Source organism: Dama dama, chromosome 12, assembly GCF_033118175.1.
Source record: "Dama dama isolate Ldn47 chromosome 12, ASM3311817v1, whole genome shotgun sequence".
In the NCBI taxonomy this organism is placed as follows: Eukaryota; Metazoa; Chordata; class Mammalia; order Artiodactyla; family Cervidae; genus Dama; species Dama dama.
The window spans coordinates 20822888-20837500 of NC_083692.1; the positions used below are offsets into that span (position 1 = coordinate 20822888).

General features: G+C 43.6%; 1 protein-coding gene across 12 annotated transcripts in view; it reads right to left on the reverse strand.

Annotated features, from left to right (window-relative positions):
• SIPA1L1 (signal induced proliferation associated 1 like 1) overlaps positions 1-13722 on the reverse strand; it is a 370378-nt gene extending 356656 nt beyond the window's left edge. For 9 of the 12 annotated variants that reach the window (XM_061156765.1, XM_061156767.1, XM_061156756.1 and 6 more), the window contains exon 1: positions 12584-12732. The gene's annotated coding sequence lies outside the window, so the exon portion shown is untranslated. Of the gene's footprint in view, positions 1-12583; positions 12733-12949; positions 13321-13681 lie in introns of those variants that run through there. The other 3 variants (XM_061156766.1, XM_061156764.1, XM_061156758.1) reach the window with 2 other exon arrangements.
• Positions 13723-14613: the final 891 nt, after the last annotated feature.

Below are 14613 nucleotides of genomic sequence, written 5' to 3' on the forward strand. Positions count from 1 at the left end.
TTGAGAAAGGAAAGAGCTAGGGTTCTTTTCCACTACAACATCTTCCCACATATTAAGTAAAGTCACTTTTGCCGAAAGCTCTGTTAACTAAGGGGCAGGTCTGGCACTACACACCCATTTACCACCCCAACGGCGCTACACAAAATGAAGCCCCCGACACCAAGTTCTCCCAAAAGCTGCTCAGGAATCACAGAAAGGATCAAAGAGAAAGCTTTTTCACGTATCCACAGAGAAAGCCAGCCTTCAGAGGGAAAATGCCAACTTTCCCCAATTACATTCTGGCCTATGACATAAGTAGTTCCACAAAGTATATAAGATGGTAACCAGTCTACCTTCCAGAAATAATACCTCCACGACAGGACATTACTTCAGCAGTCTGAACTTTTTTTTTCCTCTCATTTGATCTCAAGAATTCTGAAAAGGGCAAACACTTTCCCTTTTTTCACACCGAAGAGAAAAGTGAAACTTGTGAGGGTTAATAGGCCTGCCCGGCTGCCAACTTGACTTGGTCCACACTATCTCATACCCAATATGTACCAACCAGCTCGATTCCCCACCCAAACCTGCTCCTCCAGCCTTCCTCATTTCAATACACAGCACCTCCATTATTCCAGTTGCTCAGGCCCTAAACCTTGGTGTTACCTACCCTTGACTCCACTCTTCCTCTCAGTCCACATCATTCACCCTTCCATGAAACAAACCATGTTAGCCCCACCTGAGATGAGTCCAAAATCCAGCCGCTTCTCATCTCCTCTGCTACTGCACCATCATATCTCACCTAGGTCACTGCTAGACCTTCTCCCTGTCTCCACCTTTGCCCCCACCCCTCATTCCATTCTCCACACATCAGCGCTCTGTCTCTTAAAAATATGTCAGATCAAATCCCTTTGGACAAAACCCGCCGATGGCTTCCCTTATCACTCAAGAGCTGTCCACTGCTGTATATTCTGGGATGAGAACAGTATCTGCCATCTAGAAGGTGTTCATTGAACATTGCTGATTAGTAAGTGAAGGGAAAATGGCCAAAGTCACAGAACCAGGGCGACACAAATCTTCCAATGTTCCTCGGTAAGACGGAGACCAGATTTGTAATAGCCAACAATCGACATGAGAGAAAACTCTTAAATTTTAATCTGCGTAACTCAATCTCATCGGGTTCAATCCCTGGGTAGGGAAGATCCCCTGGAGGAGTGCGTGGCAACTCACTCCAGTATTTTTGCCTGAAAAATTCCAGGGGCAGAGGAGCCTGGCAGGCTACAGTCCATCGAGTTGCAAAGAGTTGGACACGAATAAGCATGCACACGGACCCAAACTCCATCTTATAACACATAATCAATTCTATGTTGAATTTCTAACAACAAATTAAAATGGAAACATCAGTGTATAAAGCCATGAAGTCTCACACTAGGTTATCTGAATACTATAGACAGTGACACAATGCCACCGTAACTCAAGGCCACCTCGCACAAAATCGACAAGGGCTCTAAAAGACTCAGAAGTGAGCACCTAAGACAAGAGGTGCTAAGCGCTTCTAAATCTCTGCACACTGGCACTACACCAATCATCTGAAACTAGAACTAAGTTTCTAGTGTGTTACAAGTAACATCAGAAAGACAAGCTTCAGAATTGTCTCCTGCCAAAATGACAAAGACAGACTCTCACATGAGTTAAAATGTTGATTATTTTCAGATAAGAGTGAAACTAATACTAAAACTATTCACCATGATAGAATTTTCTCACTAAAATGTTTCAGTTAAAAACGAAAATTCTAAATTTCTCATTAGCTCTTTCAAAAATATGTCTACTATCTGCAAAAAAGCCCTAAATTTCACTAACTCATAGTAATACAGTCTTCCCTGGTGGCTCAGATGGTAAAGCATCTGCCTCTAATGCAGGAGACCCAGGTTTGATCCCTGGGTCGGGAAGATCCCCTGGAGAAGAAAATGGCAACCCACTCCAGTACTCTTGCCTGGAAAATCCCATGGATGGAGGAGCCTGGTAGGCTACAGTCCATGGGGTCACAAAGAGTCGGACACGACTGAGTGACTTCACTTTCACATAATAATACATTCACAGAATTTTAACATTTGGTCTCAAAGGAAGTTTAATTCAACCCTCAACCTTCCTACTACAAATGAAAGGTTACCTGGTTCATAATGAATGAACAATTAAGATTCACTAAATGAACAAATGACTGAAGATCTAAAAGGGGTATAGTAGTGTAGTTGCTAAGCCGTGTCCGACTCTTGCAACCCCAAGGACTATAGCCTGCCAGGCTCCTCTGTCCATGGGATTCCCCAGGCAAGAATACTGGAGTGGGTTGCCACTTCCTTCTCCAGGGTATCTTCCCAACTCAGGAATCAAACCCGGGTCTCCTGAATTATAGGCAGATTCTTTACTGATTGAGCTACAAGGGAAGCCCACAAGGGGTATATGACTCTTTAAAGATCTGACAATTAGTGGAAAAATCTAGAAGTAGCCAAAACTAGGTGTTTAGATTTCCTTGGGAGTGGGCTTGGAAGTAGGGGGAAAAAAAAACAAGATTTGAAAACCTTATCTGGGTCCTCAGGAAAACCTTAAGCAAAATTCATTAAAGCCTGTTTCCTTTAGTTCTGTTACTTAGAAAAGCACTTGATAAAATAAATTTAGCCAAGACAGATCTCCTTGGAAACCAAGAGGCAGAAATGTCTAGTGTTTTTTTCTTCCTCCACGCAAAGAATATTTAATGTAGGACTATTTTCATAATAAACAGCTACAATTGTTTTGCATCAAAAGTAAAACAGGTGGCCTTTGGCAAAAAGGAAAAATCCAACCAGATGAGAGGAACGGAACACTGAGAAGGACCACATTAATCACAGGAAGATTATCAGCCACATGAGGGCAGGCGCTGTGCATCCTTCTTCCACTAGAAGCACCCACTAGCCCCTGGCATGTGATTGAATGAGTGAGTGAGTCAAAGTCATCCAGTCGTGTCCGACTCTTTGCGACCCCATGGACTATACAGTCCATGGAATTCTCTAGGCCAGAATACTGGAGTGGGTAGCCTTTCCTTTCTCCAGGGGATCTTCTCAACCCAGGTCTCCCGCATTGCAGATGGATTCTTTACCAGGTGAGCCACAAGGGAAGACCTGGCATGCAGTAGGAGTCAATAAATACTTATGAGTTAATTAGTAAGTAAATGACGCCTTCCAGACCCACCCATGCAGACTTAGATTCATTTGGTCACCCCTAAACAATACCTTGTGCATGCATGAGTGCATGCTAAGTCACTTCAGTTGTGTTCAACTCTTTGCTACCCTGAGAACTGTAGCCTGCCAGGCTCCTCTGTCCCTGGGATCCTCCAGGCAATACTGGAGTGGGCTGTCATGACCTCATCCAGGGGACCTTCCCCACCCAGGGATCAAACCCGTGTCTTTTATGTCTCTTGTATTGGCAGGCAGGTTCTTTACCACTAGCACCATCTGGGATGCCCAAACAATGCCTTGCCTTGTGTATGCAAGCATACTACATCTTTCCTCCACAGAAATTCTACCAATTGTCCCCTCAAGTAATACACTTATCCAAAATATCCTTATAGTTTTATTAAGAAGGTGAAAAAGTATGTCTTATGTAGCCTAAACTACTTACTAAAGGAGCCACTGAGTTTGCTGTTCTGGGTCCAGTCTCTCTCCTTCAATTCAGCCTATACAACTCAGCAAGGTTAATTTTATGTTCTTTGTACATCCTAGAAAATACAACAGTACTGTGGCTAAGTATTCTATTTTTGTGTGGCCCACTGCTATTCATTGAGCAGATACAGAAAATCAGCAATTACTGGACTGGAATGGGAATGACAATAGAGTGTCAAAGAAAAAAATACCACATAGTGAAAGGTCTCATAATAACTGACCCCCTTTGAAAATCTTGAGATTACTATCAGAGGCTTTCATTAAAAAGACTCTGACGGTAATTTTCTTTAGCACAATTCTAGAACTGACACAGATGGTTTGAGCATTTATACCCATTGAGGTAACACATTCAATCTTCAAGATCAATTCAAGGTTCATCACCTTTTTGAAGCTTCCCCAAGTCATAGGACTCAATATCTGTGAAAACACTTTGTAAACTAGAAGTGCTAGACTATCGGTTTTATTACACTAGTTGCCAATTGACAGCCTCGCCTACATTCTGCCATTTAAATCATCTTCCTTAATTCTTCCAGTAGGTCTAGTCTCCTCCCAAAAAATGAAGAATTCTTTGAATTGTTTTCTCAATTTCTCTATTACGTCTCTATTTCTCAACACCTAAAACAGCATAAGTTAAAAATAAGTGTCACTCAAACTTCCTGACTTCAATATATATTACAAAACTATTCTAAAAAGCTAAAAGTGGTGCTGAAATGGTGGTTTAGTCACTAAGCCATGTCCAACTCTTGCGATCTCATGGATTGTAGTCTGCCAGGCTCCTCTGTCCACAGGATTCTCCAAACAAGAATCCTGGAGTGAGTAGTAGCCATTTCCTTCTCCAGAGGATCTTCCCAACGCACGAATTGAACCTGGGTCTCCTGCATTGCAGACAGATTCTTTACCATCTGAGCAATGAGGGAAGCCCTGGTACCACAGAGACAGACAAATAGATCAATGGAATAGAAGACGGCCCAGAAATAAACCATCAAGTATATGGCCAACTGGTCTTCAATAAGGATAGTAAGACCACTGAAGGGAAAAGCACAGTCTCTTCAACATATTCAGCTGAGAAAACCAGATATCTGCACACAAAAGAAGGAAGTCGGATCCTCATCTTACACTATATATAAAAATTAACTCAAAATGGATTAAAGACAGAAGTGTAAGAACTAAAACTATAAAAACACAGAAAACTCCATGATGTTGGACTTGGCAATGACTTCTTTGATACGATACTAAAAGCAAAAGGGATTGCTTTCTGATGGGATTACATCAAAATTTTCAACTCTCATGCATCAACTGACACAACATAGTAAAAAGGAGATGTATGAAAGGGGAGAAAATATGTGCAAATCATGCACCTGACAAGGGGCTAGTATTCAGAACATATAAAGAACTCCTATAACTCAATAAGGGGCTAATATCCACAATATATAGAGAACTCCTACAACTCAACAACAAAAACTCAAATAACCTAATCAAAAACATGAGCAGACTTAAGACATTTCTACAAAAATGATATGCAAATGGCCAAAAAGCATATGAAAAATGCTCAATATAACTTATCAATAGAGAAATGCAAATCAAAACCACAGTGAGACATTACTTCATGCCCATTAGAATGGCTACTATCAAAAAACAATAACAAAGTAACAAGTGTTGGCAAAGAAGGGCAATAACATTGAAACACTGCTGGTGAGAGTGTAAAATAGTATAACGGCTATGAAAATGAGTATGGAGGTTACTCAAAAAAATTAAAAACAGAACCATTATATGATACAGAAATCCTACTTTTGAGTATATATCCAAAGGAACTGAAAACAGGGTCCCAAAGAGAGATGTAAGCATCATGCTCAGAGCAGCACTATTTACAACAGCCAAGAGGTAGAAGCAACCCAAATGTACACCTATGGATGGATGGGTAAACAAAAGTAGTACACACATACAATGTAATATTCCCCAGGAGCTCAGCTGGTAAAGAATCCCCTTCAATGTGGGAGACCCTGGTTCAATTCCTGGGTCAGGAAATCCCCTGGAGAAGGTAAGGGCTACCCACTCCAGTATTCTTGGGCTTCCCTGGTGGCTCAGAGGGTAAACAATCCACCGGCAATGCAGGAGACCTGGGTTAGATCCCTGGGTTGGGAAGATTCCCTAGAGGAGGGCATGGCAACCCATTCCATTATTCTTGCCTGGAGAATCCCCATAGAGAGAGGAGCCTGGTGGGCTACAGTACACAGGGTCGCAGAGAGTCAGACAGGCCTGAGTACAAAGCACAATATTATTCAGCCTTAAAAGGGAAGGAAATCCTACCACACGCCAACAGGAATGAACCTGGAGGACACCATGCTAAGAGAAATGGGCCAGTCACAAAAAGACAAATACCGCACAACACCACTTATATGAGCTATCTTAAAAGGTCAAATTCATAGAAACAGAAAGTAGAATGGTGATTGCCAGGGATGGGGGAAGAGAAAGGAGAAGTTGTTTAGTGGGTATAGTTTCCAATCTGCAAGATGAAAGCAGTCGGAACTTCTGTTTCACAACAATATGAATATACTTAACATGACTAAACTGTACTCTTAACAACAGCTGAGATGGTAAATTTTACACTATGTGTTCTTTACCCCAGTAATAAAAGTAAGTGCCACATGCAACCACCAAATTGGATTTATTTGTTCTAGCTCCATTGCAGGAGTTCTAAGCAGCCTGATCCTTTCAGCTGCTGGCAGCCGTTTCCAAATTTCTTCCAAGTTGTCTTTTTCAACCAAGGGGACCATACATGTGATCGGAGGCTCTCCTATACCCACCCGAACTGAAGTTTCCACATCCACCTTATTGTCAAGCATAAATCCAAACATGATATAAAAGCCATTGTGTTCTCAACTGAGTGGGGGAGGAGCATAAAAGAATCACCTGTTGAGTTTCTTCAAACCACCCATCCACCCAGAGAAATACCTCATACTCCACTGTGACCCTCCACCCTCCCCTACACACCTGATCCAAACCCTTGAAAAATCACTATTTTTAAAAGCTCCCTTGAAGACAGCCTTCAGAACAATCCCATCGAAAGTGATTATTAGGTTGAGGTTCTCTTAATAAGCCTTTTCTGTGAATCCTATAGCTCTCCAAAACCTATCATGTATCTACTGAAACATTATTTTGTCATGCAATTATTATACCCCATTTCCTATTACAAAGGATCAGTGCTAAGATTCTAATTAAAATAAATAAATAAAGTAACACTGAGGCTCTTGGAAGAATCTCAGGCACTTCTCAAACCAGGAAAGAGATAAGGGTCAGGAACCACATTCAGTCTTAAGCCTCCTAACGGGTTTCCCAAGGGCACATTCTGAGCCAGGAGTCAAACCCCATCCCAAACATATATATGCACACAGAGTACAGTCTCTCTACATGTGAAATTTCAGCTACTCAGAAATTAGACTAGAGCAAAATATATTGGCAGAAGCTTCTGAGGTCTTCGTTGGGGCAGCCAGAAGTATGGTCAGCGGAAAGGGAGGAGTTAAATCAACTATACACTAACCCTCATTTCAAGAGTAAGAACAACTTGTTTTCAAAGTCTCTGAAAGAAAAGGCAGTATGGTTCACACAAGTGACATATTTACATTTCTTGCAAAAATACAGGAAAATACTCCTTTCCATTTATTTCCCTAAGTATGTACAGGTGAAAAAAGGAATCAAAGTTAGCCAAACTGGGTGAAAATTTTACAACATACTATTAATATATAATTATATATACCTCCTATAAGCATCTCCATATAAGTACCCTCTGTTCCTAAAGGCATGAAACAGCACAGTTTAGTCATCAGTTATTTCTCTGAAAGCATCAAAAAATGAAAAGAAATCATAAAAACCAACAGTCAGTAAACTGTGAGAACTAAGATTGTAAAAGGAAATGCAAAGACCTTAGAATATATCAAACTATAATTCCTATCTAGGCAAATAATTGAGAATATAAAAAAAATGAATTAGAAAAAAATAATATAGGAGTCAACGTAAATGATACTGATCAGTCAAGTCTTGACTAAAGGAACATGGTCATTCAGCACACAGCCCTTTGCTTTTTATCTCTTAATAGCTTCATTCTGAGAAGTCTGGACCTCATTCTAAAAGGAAGCAAGACGTTGAGCCGCAAAAAAACAATCAATGACTATATACTTGTAGCTTTGGTAAAAGGCTTTCTGGGAAAAAATAGAGAAAAGAATAACCAAAATTCACCCTGGTGTCTGTGAAAATCATTTAACCTGGACCTACTCTAGGGGAGGAGAAAGGAAAAAAGGAAGCCAGTGGCCACCACGGCTGGCTGGTCAGTTGGCTCCAGTCGCCTCTAAGTGACCCCTGTGTTTGTGCAAATCAGTAACTCTCCATCTCCAAGTCAGCATTCTCTAACAAGCAAACATTCTCCCCATGCTGCTCCTGAACTGAAAAAAGGGAAATCTAACATTATGTAATTGCCCGTTTCCCACAAGTTAAAGTTAGGCATACTACAATCCTAATTAGAGGGAGAACTTGGTGCAACATGACAAGTAACAAATTAGGAATGAATCCAAAGGCTGAAAATTCTCATCCCAACCTGCAGAGGAAGAGAGAAAAAGCTTCGCCTGCCTCTGTGGCACACCACCCGCCCCCCCACCAAGGCACTGCTGTTGACTAAAGTCCAACGAAAGAAGCCCCTGACGTTCCTCGTCATTTGGCGTCATCTCTCTAGATCCTCAAGAAAACACTCACGTCCTCTTCACAGCTGGAGTTACGTCACTCCTCCCAGGCAGAAATAAAAGGAGAAAGTGGATGTGGACCAGGCCCTAACCTCAAAAGATACTCCCTGTGCATTCTCTTACCCAGGTGATCACAAACCCAGTCACACTTGTGTTATTCACCCTCACTCAAACCATCTGTGTTTAAGAGATCCAAGGAAAAGGGGATCTTTTCCATGTTTCTACAACTCGCTCCAGTGCTCATCAAAAACCCACCGAAAGAATACATGAGCTATCACCTAAGAATAATTAACCTAGTCTGTACAAAACCCTTCAAAAACAAAGTGCTATAAAAGTGTGTAGGTTTTCTTGGGCTTTTTTTTTTTTTTTTCTTTCAATTAGCTAAGCATAGAAAAAAAACAAAATCCAATAAGGCCAATTTATTTCCCAGACCAAAACAGTACAAGTGCAATAGATAGAAGGTTGTTGGATTGTCAATCTCAAGTGATAGTGGAACACCCCTATTTTAAATAGCACTGAATGTGGAACAAATACAAATTTTTGTATGAGCAATGAAGCAATAACACAACGCTTTACCCTCCTGGGGAAAGGGAGAGTCCCTCATTTAAAGGGCAGTCACCCAAGTGGCAAGGAAACTTCTCTCCTGGCTCAGATTACCCCAGTGGAAGTTGGGTGGGGCTCTATATATATATCTCTCATATTTTCAACAGGAAGCTTCTACAACATTTTCCTGTTTTATGTGCAATTATACCTCCACCTAACAAATCCTCCCTAGCCTCACCTCCGAATAACCCTTACCTGTAGCTGAGAGACAAGGTCTGAAGTTGCCATTGTTACAAAAATAAGGGCAGCACAGTCACTTTCTTTTACAAATGAAAAATGAATTTAAGAAAGGAAAAAATGGTCAACTACAAATTAAGTCTGGCTTCTCTAAAATGCATACAAGTATATTATCCTGAGTTAAAAAAAAAAAAAAACTACAGGTGCTATGATATAAATACTTTTAACTAACTCATAATTTCTTTCTCCAAAACTTCGTAATTTAAGTAACCAAAGCTTAGTTACCGAACACTACATCAATGCAGTTTTCATGGCTTTTCAACCTTCATGTACATTTTGTCTCATTAAGTTTTGCTTTTTCTCATTTTAGATATTTAATAAATACTGAACACTTGAGTGGAGGGTAAAAGTAGTAAATAAATTTTAACATGACAAACTCTAAGATGGGGGGAGGGGAACAACAGCAAACAAAAGAATACAGTTAAATCTGAAGACCTGTCTTCCAATCACTGAGTGATCACTGACCAGTTCTCCTATACTCTTCTAAAAAATCACTTCAACTTTCTGGGCTTTTTTCCTCATCTGGAAAATGGAGAAGGGCTAAATGATTTATGCTCAAAATCCCTTCTAACCCTAACAATGTATGAATCTGTTCGTCAGAAAGTAAGAACTTGCAATTGCAAATAAAACTATGGTTTCAAGTTTCTTTCATACACATATTCTCAATAATTTCCGCAGCAAAGAGATGAAGCATTGCTATGGAAAAAAAAAATAATTCTTTCAGAAAGATAGTTCAGGAAAAGGTTTGACTACTTTTTAATATCCCGTAGCTGGAAAATTTGAAACCCAAACATTCTAAAGACAAATACTGGGCCCCATTATTTCCAAAATTAATTCAAATAAGTTATAATTCAAAAATAATTGCCAGCTATGCAAAACTTTTATAGGGGTCTCAGGGTATCAGAACATCAAACCAGGGAAGGTCACTACAAACGCCCCACTGCACTCTAAGTTTCTTGAGCCCCAGAACACAGTTTTACACACCACTGGAATCACAGAACTCAACAGCATGCCTCCCAGACAGAGGCACTCAATAAATACTTACTACAAACCTCGAAAGATCAAGAATACAGTGATATTATGGAGAGAAATTGTTTTTCTGAACTGGAGACATGAAATTCTGTGATTTGAGTCGAAAGGAAGAAAGATGCATTCTATATCAGAGAGCTAGCTCTACTCAAGACTTAGCAACTGAACAACAAAGCTCAACATTATAGGGATGAGTTAGTCTGTCTTCTTTACACAACGTCCAATTTCATCAGTTTACCAAAAGGTTCAAATCTGCAATGTCACCTGAAAATCTTCGGGCTAGGTATACTTCATATGTACACTGACATGGACCAATAGAAATGATGGCAGGACAGTGAGGACCAATAGGAAGCATATATTCATGTTACCGTCAATCACTACATACATTCCCCTAAACTGCAAAGACTGAGGGGATCTGTACTCTTACACATGCTCCGCCTATCCTCATGTTCCTGTTTCACAGCTCAGAGAGAGAGAAAACAGCCATTCATTGAAAAACTCAAACTGATAGAACAGATACACGTCCCAACTCACAGTCAACCAAGGTCCTCCAAAGTCTCTGCAAAATCGCTCATCTCCAGCAATCTTCGATCTATGGCTTCGATAAAATTACTAGAAGGTATTTTTCAATAGTTGTTTTAAAAAAAATTCAAGACGTGGCCAGGGATAGGGGTGGAGAGACCTACATCAAAATGACACTAATTCAATGCAAAAGCAAAGTAAGAAAACCAGGAAATCACAGTGAAAGGACAGAGTTCAAAGACTCTTACTGTAAATTTGAGTGAGCTGCTTTGCAGTTAGTATTGCAATTATTACCAGGAGTTCTTCAACCTCATCATAGAATCCTATGATGAAGTCACAATTAATTCTGCCTGACACTTCAGATCTAAAAAGTTCACCGCAGCAGAACAGCAATTTCAAACTAAAGAAGCAGTACCAGCAACCACAGAAAAGCTAACAGCAACACCTGCTGACCGTCGTGAGCCACCTGCCAAACTTGTTCTCTCACTCAACCAGAGAAATAATGATACAGTCAACTTCAGGAGTCCTTTACTTAAGTATCATGGGATACGAAAATAAGTTATCAGCCACAAAATACCATTCACCCCTCAAAATCTCTTGTTTTGCTCCTAACCATTTATGTGCAAATCATCACCCAAAGCATTTTAAATGCACTGTTAATTGCTAATGCCTAAGTATAAATAATTTATTTCATGGGAAAAATGTTTTAACACTAATTTTCTCCTTAAGAACTGGCACGTCATCTAATAGACACTTCAGTGACCATAAACTGCCTTATGAAAACCTTTTATATGAAACTACTCCTGTTACCACTGTTTTATATTATTTCCATCAGATTTTTTTTTTTTTAATTCTGGTAAAGGTGGCTTAATTGTAGCTTTGGAAAAAATGAAAAAGAGGAAAGTGAAGGTTATTAGATCCAGATTATATAGAAAATTAATACTGTTACTAAACTGGGTGCAGACAATGATTCTGCAGGACTTTATCCTGTACTTTTCCAAAATATTAAGTGAGAGAATCTTTGCCTGGGATGAATATTCCATATGAGAAAATGAGAGAAAGTTGACACTTAACTCCCACAGAGTAGGAGTACAAAAACAATGGCTTGAAGAGTCTGAGTCAGAGTTTCAACATGAAAGGTTTGCTTTATAGAGGAAACGCCAACCCCAGTTCATCCAGACAGACCTGGAACCTGATGAAAGTCGACACCTCTACTCTGAAATTTGCATCGCATCACAGGCTCCCAGTTTACAAATGTAATCGTTTAGCAGGTAGTAAGAATTTCACCGAGTGCTGCCTCTAAAATACCCGTCAAGAAAAATAAAATTTGTAAGGTAAATGCATCCTAGGGTCCATTAGTTTTGCTTCTCTTCAAAACGAATACCAACAACTCAATTAAACATCTTCCTTGAAAGTGAGCCACTTCCCTCGTCTCTATGTTCTCCAAATGGTGAACCGATGAAATTTCAACCTGCCCAACAAGATTACTTGTCCACCTAGAAATGCCATGGCGCGATAGAGAGCTTGGCAAATTTCCTTTAAGGTCAGAATCGAAGTTGGAAACAGATGGGGCGAAGAAGAAAAAGTTCTTTTTTGCAGTACCTTCTCGACGCCTCAGCCCTCTCGAGGTTTACTTGCTCCAAGAAAAAGCAGGTTAGAGCATCCTAGGATTTCGCTCCCAACCAGACCCCCGGGAGAGAAATGAACCACCCACGGGCACCGAGCTGCTCTTCCCCCTTTCTCACGATCAAACCTCTCGGCCTATCCCTCCAGCACAGCGTGCAAAGCGCTCACCCAGGTGACTGAAGGGGAAGGGTCAGCCCGGTGGAAACGAGAGCGGCTGGGTGGGCGCAGCCACCCCAACCGGGGCGCGGGTCTCCCGGCCTCTCGCACAGGCGCCTGGCGGAGAGTTATGCAGATTCAGATTCCGAGGTGCGCGCGCGCGCGCGCGCGCACCGGGCGCGGTGCAGCTCGCACTCGCCCCCGCCGGGTTGCGCTATCAGCACGCCACCACATCGGAAATTAAAAACTTTGACCGGCCTCCCGGTGTAGTGCTCCGTGCCCCGGACCCGCGCCCCAGCCAGAAATGGGGTAGGGGCTGTCAAGAGTCTTGCACCCCCCAACTCCCCTCCCCGAACCCCGGGCACCGGAGCCACTTACCGCTCGGCCCGGCCTCCCGGTGCCGCCGCGCGTCCGGGCGCGTCCGCCGCGCGCTCTCCCTGGGGGGAAAAAAAGAGAGAGAAACCGTGTAGACGGTCGGCGCGCGCTCACTCGCCGCCTCCTCTGCGGATAACAGCGGGCGGCGAGGCCGGGTCGGGCGCCGCGCGGAGGGGGGGCTCGGGGGAGGTGGAGGCGCAGTCAGCCCAACTCCCGAGCCTGGATCCGAAGGGGACCCAGAATGCAGGCTGGAGAAAAGCCGGAGGGGGGAGCTGCGCTCTCGGTGGAGTGGGGGGGCGGAGGTGCCCCCCCAAGTCCCTGGGCATCAACTATTGTCTGGGCGCTCGGGTCACCGCTCGCGCCGCCTCCGAGGTTCAGCGCCCCCCATCCCGCCCGCCTGCCCCCCCTCCAAAAGAAAGAGCCGAGGGGGCGGCCGGCGCAGAAAGTGAGTGCGGAGTGGCTGGGGGTGGGGGGGGAGGTCCGTGGTGGACGCCGGGGAAAGGGGAGGTGCGTGCCAAGTGGGGGGGGAGGGGACAGGTAACTGCGAGACGGGGGGCGAGAAGGCCCGGGAGGGTTGGTGGGGGAGGAAATGGGGAGGGAGCCACGGAGGCGGGAGAGGATGGAGCGGCTTGTGGGGGGCCGGGGTGGAGGGGTGGACGGCCTTTGAAGCCCAGACCTGGCCCTCCCCGGGGACCCTCCTCCCGGGGACTCAGCGGCGCTCTGACTTTCGCTCACTTGCTCACGCACACAGTGAACTCGCTCACAAAGTTGCCGGCGGTGGCAGCGCCGCACTCGCCCTTCCCCTCCCCGCTCGCCCGCCCCATTCCTTCCCCTCCTTCGCTCCCTCCCACCGTCCCTCCCCAAGTCTCGGGTGAGATCACTGCTGTGCTGTTCAGCGCTGCGCTCAAATCTCGCGAGAGAAGCGACAACTCAGCCCAGACGGCGGGGGAAGTAGAACGAGTTAGAAGATGATGGGGGGGGCAGGGGACCGCGGAACTCCTAGTTGCTATGACGACGGCAAAGCCCTGGATTCCTGTCTCCTGCAGAGCGCCCGGGCTGCAAACGTGGGTGCAGGTTTCCAACCTGAACCTTCCCTTGCCCGACGCCCTAATAATGGTGGGGAAAGCAAGGGCTGGAAGTGGGAAAAGGACTTTTTAAACCTCTTCGAGAGGGTTACCTGTAGAAGATCAGCATTATAACATCTGGCCAAATTTGGCAAATGAGGCTAATTCTTTAAGAGGTCCTGGGACAGATTTCTGCCATAGAAGTCAGCACATCTGTGAACCCCCAATTTCTTACCATATATTCAGTTTTTCAACCTTCCTGTCTTAACGTCAGCCCCCAATCTCTACCGACTCCATACTCTCCAACCACTCCATTCACTCTTCCCCGCCGCACCTCTTGCCCCCACCCCCCACACCCACCGCAACTCCTTTTCGCCACTGCCACGACCAGGCTGAGCTCCTCGAGGATCTGCCTTATCCATCTTTGTATTCTCAGCGCTTCCGCAGGCTCGGTACATAGTAGGTATTTATTTAATGTCGGGGCGGGGGAATGAACGCAAAAGCTATGCTTGTCCTCAGTACCTCAGAACTGTCACCTTCCCGGGAAAGTATTTGGGCCTAGACTATAAGTTTCTGCTGCGTAGTTTTGTTTTTGACTTTGTT